Source organism: Aethalodelphis obliquidens, unplaced genomic scaffold (genome assembly GCF_003676395.1).
Source record: "Aethalodelphis obliquidens isolate GAN/ISIS:26980383/991018 unplaced genomic scaffold, ASM367639v1 scaffold42, whole genome shotgun sequence".
Classification (NCBI taxonomy): Eukaryota; Metazoa; Chordata; class Mammalia; order Artiodactyla; family Delphinidae; genus Aethalodelphis; species Aethalodelphis obliquidens.
The window spans coordinates 2,594,054-2,603,979 of record NW_020837986.1 but is presented as its reverse complement, the minus strand read 5'-3'; the positions used below and the strand labels follow the sequence as shown (position 1 = coordinate 2,603,979).

At 40.1% G+C, this 9,926-nt stretch overlaps 1 pseudogene; it reads left to right on the top strand.

Moving 5' to 3' along the window:
* The first annotated feature begins 3,306 nt into the window (after positions 1-3,306).
* On the top strand, positions 3,307-4,467 carry LOC113605070 (mitogen-activated protein kinase 6 pseudogene; annotated as a pseudogene).
* Positions 4,468-9,926: the final 5,459 nt, after the last annotated feature.

The following is a 9,926-nucleotide window of genomic DNA, read 5'->3' as shown; positions in this document are numbered from 1 at the left end:
ACAAGTCAGTCATGGCACTGAAATCACACCGGTAAGGGTGTTTGACAGGATTAACAGGGACCGGAACTCATATTTAGTGAGTAGCTACTATGTAGCTGGTGCTCCCAGAAGCCATATATTCATAGATGTGTGTATGTACACACATCCACAAACACACAGTGAGGTAGGTGCTTATGTTTTCATTTTTTAAAACCTTTATATTGTAAAACAAACTACAGATGCAGAAAATCATACAAATTAAAATTGTGGCTTAGTGAGTTATCTCCAGGGAAACACCCTTGTACTTACCACCCCGTCACAACATAGAACTTTGCAGCCACCCCAGAGGCGCTTCCATGTACCCAATCCCAGTCATAGCCCCTCCCTCCCCACAAAAGTAACCACTTACCTGACTTTTATAGTAATTTTATCCTTGCGTTTAAAAAAAATTTTATTAATTTAATTTATTTGTTTTTGACTGCGTTGGGTCTTCGACGCTTTCGCTAGTTGCTGCGAGCGGGGGCTACTCTTTGTTGTGGTGTGTGGGCTTCTCATTGCGGTGGCTTCTCTTGTTGCGGAGCACGGGCTCTAGGCGTGCAGGCTTCAGCAGTTGTGGCTCGCGGGCTGTAGGGCACAGGCTCAGTAGTTGTGGCGCATGGGCTTAGTTGCTCTGCGATATGTGGGATCTTCAAGGACGAGGGCTCGAACCCGGTCTGCTACAGTGGCAGGCAGATTCCTAACCACTGCGCCACCGGGGAAGTCCCTACCCTTGCATTTCTAAGTGGTTTAATCATCCAAGTGTGCATCCCTAGACATTAAAGTTTAGTTTTGCCCATTTTTAAAAAATTTGATATGTTTTTAGGCCTCTTTTAATCCAAAGTTTCCGTCTATATCTCTTTCTTTCCCTTGCAGTTTATCTGTTGAAGAACTGAGGCTGATTGACCTGGACAGTTTCTCAAAGTCTGGATTTTGTCAATTGCATCCTCATACTACAGCTCAGGATGGCCCTTTGACCTCTTCATTTCCTGCAAATTAGCAGCTGGATCAGACTTAGGTTCCATCCTGTTGGCATGATTTCAGGCAGCTCTGTGTTCTTTTATCGAGAAGCACATAGACGGCTGGAGTTTTGCTCTTTTCTTGATGTTAGCTGCTGTTGTGTACAATGGCTAAGATATATTAATACATTGCAGATTGCAAAATGACAATATTGCATCATTTTTTTCCTGTATTAGTGGTAATAAGTTCATAAGAAGATGCTTTTCTTAATCTATGACTTGTTTACCCAGTGGTAGAGTTCGCACAGGAAAAGCAATGCCATCCTCAGAAGGTAAGCAATTAGTGTTTTTGCCAAATATTATTATGAACTCAGGGACTGAAACATACTTGATGAGTTTCAGTCGATTGCAGTTATTGTCTTTGTTGCAGCTGAAATTGTCCCATCTTCAGGTTGGTTTCTGAGTCCTTTGGATGTGACCCTAGGGCCTTTGATAGCTTCCTTGTTGTCTGATATGACAAGATATTCCAGGCTTATCTTGTATATTTCCTGCTGCTGACCTAGAATCAGCAGTTTCTCCAGGATGTCCTTTTATTTTTTTAAATAGAAAATAGCATTTCAAAACTAGAATCTGAGTGGTAGGTACTACTAGAATAGTCATTGCTTCTACGCCTTTCTAGTGGATAGAACTAGGTATTTTATATCTATAAATATTTATATATAAATATATACATATATAAAATATACCTACATATGTATATGTGTACAAATATACATATAGTATATATGTATACACATATTAAAATATGTATATATGTATATATGTATACATACATATGTATATTTTATGTATGTATATATATTTATATGTATGTGTGTATATACATACATAGTATGCATTTCTTTTTTTAAAAAAGGCACCTCTTGAACTCATACTGATTTTTCCAATGCAAATACAGCATTACAGGGCTTTTAATTAACCTCTTCTATATTACATCTGTATGTCCTTTCCCTCCACACTTAGAATATTTGATTTTCAAGGACACAGGAGATGATAAAATTGAAAGATTCTATAATTACTGATTTGCTTTAGCCCACTTTACACATACAACAGTCTCAGAATAACTATAGTAAAACTACCACTGTCAATTAGAATATTGAAAATGGATACAAAAAATTTTGATACACCGTTCCCATTCTCTACCACTCTGAGGGACTGTACTACAGCTACACTGTTAGAGCATATAGGCATTACATGCTTTATTGTCTCTCTTTTTACCATCATTTAGCTTTAGTTCTACCAATAGATATTTATTGAATGCTTAACCATTCCTGAAGCTCACTCCCTAGTAGACTCTTCAGAAAGGGCTCATGGAGAAAGTACTCCCTGAGTGCTTTCAGGTTGATAATAGTTCTTTACAGAAAGTCAGTTTTGCTGGATATAAAATCTTTGACTCATACTTTCTTTCTTTGAGTATCTTGAATATATTACACCATTTGTTTCTGGCAGAAAGCACTGCTGATGAAGGGTCTGATTATAACCTCATAATAAAATCTTTTTGTCTAGATGCCCAAGATGCCTAAAGAATTTTTCTTGGTTACATGGCAGTGACTGCAGCAAAGAGAGAGCCACAGAGATGCCGCTGCTGGCAGCACAGCCGGAGACCTGAGCCGACACTGGGGGCTGTCCGTTGGCCCCCGCACTCCCTAGATGAGTCGGGGAAGTCCCATTGTATCAGCGTAAGATGGACGTTAGCTCTGATTGTGATTGTGGTGAGCTGGAGCCACCTGATCACTAACAAAAGACATCTGTTAACCAACAGCCACCAGGGCTTCCTGTTGAAATATACAGCAACAAAGGAAGAAAAGAAGCAAAAGGGAAACAGTGCTTACCGGCACCTTAGAATGATGCTGGCTGCTCAGGACCAGTCCAACACTGAATGTGTCTGCCCTGTGAGGAGAATGTTCATAGAAGCCTGTTGTGTGCATATTTATTCACATTTTTGTTAAATGTTAAATCCTTCAGCACAGTAAATCTGAGTGCATAGTAGGTCATTTCGTTCCGTTTGAGTTTCTTGAGTGTTTTCTTTAAATATCTGCAAAGTTGCTGCCCCTTTCTTGAACTATGAGTACTGCAATCTTTTTCATTCTCAGTATGAGTAGAGCTATTGGAGGTTTAAATCTAAGGGGAACTCAACGGGCCTGGTTGGCATATGCAATGAAACCATCTTGCTGTGGAAGCAAAATTAATTTTTTTCTACCTTTTTGAAAGATCTTTCCTTTTGAGGCCACTTTTCTTCCTTATTTACACAAGTTCAACAATTCAGAAGGAAAAGGCAATAGTAAGGGTTTCAAAATGGCAGAGAAATTTGAAAGTCTCATGAACATTCATGGTTTTGATCTGGGCTCTAGGTATATGGACTTAAAACCATTGGGTTGTGGAGGCAATGGCTTGGTTTTTTCTGCTGTAGACAATGACTGTGACAAAAGAGTAGCCGTCAAGAAAATTGTCCTTACTGATCCCCAGAGTGTCAAACATGCTCTACGTGAAATCAAAATTATTAGAAGACTTGACCATGATAACATTGTGAAGGTGTTTGAAATTCTTGGTCCTAGTGGAAGCCAGTTAACAGATGTTGTGGGGTCTTACCAAGCTGAACAGTGTTTACACTGTTCAGCAGTACATGGAGACAGACTTGGCTAATGTGCTGGAGCAGGGCCCGTTACTGGAAGAGCATGCCAGGCTTTTCATGCATCAGCTGCTACGTGGGCTCAAATATATTCACTCAGCAAACGTACTGCACAGAGATCTCAAACCAGCTAATCTTTTCATCAATACTGAAGACTTGGTGCTGAAGATAGGCGACTTTGGTCTTGCACGGATCATAGATCCCCATTGTTCCCATAAGGGTCATCTTTCTGAAGGATTGGTTACTAAACGGTACAGATCTCCACGTCTTTTACTTTCTCCTAATAATTATACTAAAGCCATTGACATGTGGGCTGCAGGCTGCATTTTTGCTGAAATACTGACTGGTAAAACCCTCTTTGCAGGTGCCCATGAACTTGAACAGATGCAGCTGATTTTAGAGTCTATTCCTGTTGTACATGAGGAAGATTGACAGGAGCTTCTCAGCATAATTCCAGTTTACATTAGAAATGACATGACTGAGCCACACAAACCTTTAACTCAGCTGCTTCCGGGAATTAGTTGAGAAGCACTGGATTTCCTGGGACAAATTTTGACATTTAGTCCCATGGATCGGTTGACAGCAGAAGAAGCGCTTTCCCATCCTTACATGAGCATTTATTCTTTTCCAATGGATGAGCCGATTTCAAGTCATCCTTTTCGTATTGAAGATGAAGTTGATGATATTTTGCTTATGGACGAAACTCATAGTCACATTTATAACTGGGAAAGGTACCATGATTGTCAATTTTCAGAGCATGATTGGCCTATACATAACAACTTTGATATTGATGAAGTTCAGCTTGACCCAAGAGCTCTGTGCCATGTCACTGATGAAGAAGAAGTACAAGTCGATCCTTGAAAATATTTGGATGGAGATTGTGAGAAGTATTTGGAGGATCCTGCTTTTGACACCAGTTACTCTACTGAGCCTTGTTGGCAATACCCAGATCATCATGAAAACAAATATTGTGATCTGGAGCGTGGCCATACTTGTGACTACAAAACGAGGTCATCATCACATTTAGATAACTTAGTCTGGAGAGAGAGGGAAGTTAATCATTACTATGAACCCAAGCTTATTATAGATCTTTCCAATTGGAAAGAACAAAGCAAAGAAAAATCTGATAAGAAAGGCAAGTCAAAATGTGAAAGGAATGGATTGGTTAAAGCCCAGATAGCCCTAGAGGAAGCATCACAGCAACCGGCTGAAAAAGAAAGGGAAAAGAATCAGGGATTTGACTTTGATTCCTTTATTGCAGGAACTATTCAACTTAGTTCACAACATGAGCCTACTGATGTTGTTGACAAATTAAATGACTTGACTAGCTCAGTGTCCCAACTAGAATTGAAAAGTTTGATATCAAAGTCAGTAAGCCGAGAAAAACAGGAAAAAGGAATGGCCAATTTGGCTCAATTAGAAGGCTTGTACCAGTCTTCTTGGGATAGCCAGTTCGTGGGTGGTGGGGAGGACTGTTTCCTCATAAATCAGTTTTGTTGTGAGGTAAAGAAGGATGAGCAAATTGAAAAGGAAAACACTTACACCAGTTACCTGGACAAGTTCTTTAGCAGGAAAGGGGATACTGAAATGCTAGAAACTGAGCTGGTAGAGGATGGGAAGCTTGGGGAGAGAGGAAATAAGGAAGGATTTCTGAACAGCAGTGGGGAGTTCCTCTTTAACAAGCAGCTTGAATCCATAGGCATCCCACAGTTTCACAGTCCAGTTGGGTCACCACTTAAGTCAATACAGGCCACATTAACACCTTCTGCTACGAAATCTTCCCCTCAGATTCCTCATAAAACATGCAGCAGCATTCTGAAACATCTGAACTAAAACACTCAGCAGACATTTCTTTTTGTATTCTTCATGAAATGTGTTTTGTCTTCTTTATTACTAGTGTTTAAGTCATTTTTTAACTTGAATCAGATGGTGTCATTTAGAAAGGATTTTTTCTTGGTTTTTAGAATCCAGACTTTTTTCCTACATGTGAGATGGTTTTCATTTTAACTGGCATGTCGTTTGCACACAAAAATAAAAAATAGAGCAAAATGATGCAATGCAGGAGGAGACAAAAGAAATGCACTAAGACAAGTAAAAAACATTCTCTCATAGAACAATGATCTGTTTTACAGGAAACAAAAATCTTGCCTTGAATTTACACAGTGAGACTGTACATAATTGCATGAAAATATTTTTTTCCTAAAACATTTTTCATTCATGAGTATTTTCAAGTTTTTCATACTGTACACATTTCTTAAAAACACATGATACCAGCAGCAACTGGAAATGACTGCCAAATTTGGTACACGTATTATCTACCTCAAGGTAACAAAAGTATGTGGCAAAACATATACCGCCCATAGTGCTTCACAATATGCACTTCTATTAGGCCAACATTTATTGTAGTAAACTATTCTTAATAAGATTCACTCACCATTTATAAATGTTCTGGTATGCATTCTTTATAGTGAAGTGTTACTACATCACATCTTATTTATTTTAGCAAATCAATATATTTTCTGTATTTAATTATAAAAAGTTAACTTAGTTTTTGAAATTTATTTGCAAATACACTTTTTCCATTTGGCACTATGGTTTGTTGCCTACTTAGCAATGTCAGCTTATCCTAAGGCTGTTCATGTACTTAATTTACTTAAGTATTCATTTTAACTAAAGCGCTCACCGCATATAGGAATTTGTACTTTGGAGGTGCTTGATCTATCTACAAAGAAAAATTAGGAATTACTTTATTATAAAATGCTCCTAGAAATCTTAATTGTGTTTATTTAAAAAAAAACTGTAGGGCTTCCCAGGTGGCGCAGTGGTTGAGAATCTGCCTGCTAATGCAGGGGACACGGGTTCGAGCCCTGGTCTGGGAGGATCCCACATGCCACGGAGCAACTAGGCCCGTGAGCCACAACTACTAAGCCTGCGCGTCTGGAGCCTGTGCTCCGCAACAAGAGAGGCTGCGATAGTGAGAGGCCCGCGCACCGCGATGAAGAGTGGCCCCCGCTTGCCACAACTAGAGAAAGCCCTCGCACAGAAACAAAGACCCAACACAGCCAAAAATAAATAAATAAAAAATATACAATTCAGGTAATTTTAAACAAACAAACAAACAAACAAAAAAACTATAATGTTAGATCTGTGTGCATGGAAGTAATTAAGGTACCTTATTATTGTAGTTTAAAAGTTGTACATGAGGAGCTTCCCTGGTGGTGCAGTGGTTAAGAATCTGCCTGCCAATGCAGGGGACACGGGTTCAAGCCCTGGTCCAGGAAGATCCCACATGCTGCAGAGCAACTAAGTCCATGTGCCACAACTACTGAGCCCACGTGCTGCAACTACTGAAGCCCGGGCGCCTAGAGCCCGTGCTCCACAACAAGAGAAGCCACTGCAGTGAGAAGTCCGAGCACCACAAAGAAGAGTAGCCCCCGCTCGCTACAACTAGAGAAAGCCTGCGCTCAGCAAAAAGATCCAACGCAGCAAAAAATAAATAAAAATAAAAATAAATAAATGTATGGAAAAAAAAGTAGTCATGCATTAAATACTAATATGGAATGATCACCATGATGTATTTTTAAAAAAAGTTGTACATAAATTTTTTTTCTTTTCTCTTTAAAAACTAGTCATTTTACCAAACTATGTCGTTTTTTAAAATTTATTTAATTAATTAATTAATTTATGGCTGTGGTGGGTCTTCATTGCTGTGCGTGGGCTTCTCATTGCGGTGGCTTCTCTTGTTGCGGAGCACGGGCTCTAGGTGTGTGGGTTTCAGTAGTTGTGGCATGTGGGCTCAGTAGTTGTGGTGCATGGGCTTAGCTGGTCCGTGGCATGTGGGGTCTTCCTGGACCAGGGCTCGAACCCATGTCCCCTGCACTGGCGGGTGGATTCTTAACCATTGCGCCACCAGGAAAGTCCCTAAACTATGTCTTGATACTGGTCATTCTGGGTCGTTGATGTATTCCCTTGCTTTGATTTTTTTTTTTCCCTTCAGTGACTCCTGTTATTCATATGTTGGATTTTCATTGCCCATCTTTAATATATGTCACTTCGTCTCAAATTCTTTCATTTTTAATTTTCATTTTTACAAATTACCCTCTTTTTCCTATTTATCTCAAAACACTATTTGCTGATTTTATTTTTGCCCTTATATTCCATTTAGTTTAGTTTTCATTTTTTAAAATAGTTTTTCTTTTATCTTTAGTTCTTGCACAAGATATCACCCCTTTTCTGGATTTTTATAATTCTGATTTATGTTGTTCTTTTTTTGTCATATCACTTTGTGAATATCTTTAGCCTGTTTTAATCTTTTTTTAAAAATGTCTTTTTGGAATGCTTTCACTGTCTGTAGGCATGTTATTTTCCTCTTTATTCTCTCTCCCTCTGTCTCGCTCTTTCATAGTAAATTTTGTATTCCTAGGATTTGACTTTGATACCTTTCCATTGCTTGTTTTAATGTGAGATTGTTTTTTCTGAACACTGAGAAGGAGGCTTAGTTACATATTGTTAAAAAAAAAACAAAAACTATGGCCTGTTCTCTGAGGTTTTTCTGGCTCTGTACCCTGTCCCCACTTTCTTTTTTTATTTTATTTTATACTGGGATATAGTTGATTAACAATGTTGTGTTAGTTCCAGGTGTACAGAACAGTGATTCAGTTATATATTCATATACATCTGTTCTTTTTCAAATTCTTTTCCCATTTAGGTTGTTACATAATATTGAGCAGAATTCCCTGTGTTATACAGTAGGTCCTTGTTGGTTATCCATTTTAAATATAGCAGTGCGTACATGTCAATCCTGAACTCCCTAACTGTCCCTCCCCTCCACACTTCCCCCTGCCCCCACTTTCATCTAGCCCTTTCTTTCATGTCTGCTTTCCTTATTCTGCTAAGTTTTGATTCCCTTCCCTATCGTTTCTCCTCAGCACAGGACCTGCCTGGAAGACTTGGTGGTTATTTCAAGAATTCAAAGGTGAGCTTACCTGGTGGCGCAGTAGCTGAGAGTCCGCCTGCTGAAGCAGGGGACACGGGTTCGTGCCCCGGTCCGGAAAGATCCCACATGCCGTGGAGCGGCTGGGCCCGTGAGCCATGGCCGTTGAGCCTGCGCGTCCAGGGCCTGTGCTCCGCAGCGGGAGAGGCCACAACAGTGAGAGGCCCACATACCGAAAAAAAAAAAAAGAATTCAAAGGAGTTAAACTCCATTAGCCCTTAGGCCTTATGGCAGGGCCCTTGCCCTCACCCATGATAGGAGCTGGCACAATCCTTTCCAGTGTCAGCCGCTGTTCTCAGATTGCCCCGCCATGGGGCATGGGGCAGGCAGGAAGATCAGAGTCAGCAGTAGATATGACACCAGAAGTAAGAGGTTAAAGCAATTCAAGGAAGGGATCATGATTTATGGAATGCAAGTGGCCTCTGGAAGCTAAAAAGGCAAGGAAATGCATTCCCCCCACACACACTGAAGTCCCCAGAGAGAATGCATCCTTGCCAGCACCTTGACTTCAGACTTCTGACCTGCAGAACTATAAAATAAATTTGTGTTGTTTCAAGCCACTAAGTTTGTAATAATTTATTACAGCAGCAATATGAAACTAATACATAGATTTAGGGAAAAAAATCGAACATAAACACAGGATGTCCAGGAATTCCCTGGTGGTCCAGTGGTTAGGACTCCGTGCTCTCATTGCCGAGGGCCGAAGTTCAATCCCTGGTTGGGGAACTAAAATCCCACAAGCTGCGTGGTGTGGCCAAAACAATTTTTAAAATTAAAAAACCCCAAAAAGACCGCAGGATGCCCAGTTAAATTTGAATTTCTAATAGACAACAATTTTTTGGTATAAGTACATCCTAAAAGTTGCATACTTAAAAAGAAATTATTGTTTGTATGAAATTCAAATTTAACTGAGTCTTCTGTACTTTATCTTAGAAGTGATAGAGCCAGAGCAGGAGTGAAACCCAGGATCCTCCACCCCTACCCCCAGCCCATCTAACATCTGGCAGAAACTGTCATGTTCCTCTGGCCCACCTATGTCAGTTCCCATCTCCCTGCAACTCCTCTTGCCCCAAGGGTAGGGAAAGGAACAGATTGTTTAAGGTCATCTCCTGGATACTCCTTTGGGCTGTTGAGTCCTCCTGGACCACACAATTTCTCTGTAGAAGTGGTTTAGTGTCTTTACCAAGACATTAGTATTACTCTGCTTGAAAGCGGGGCCTCAAGATCGTCTCAAAGTTGTAGCTGCACAAAATATATGGGGGGGGGGGGG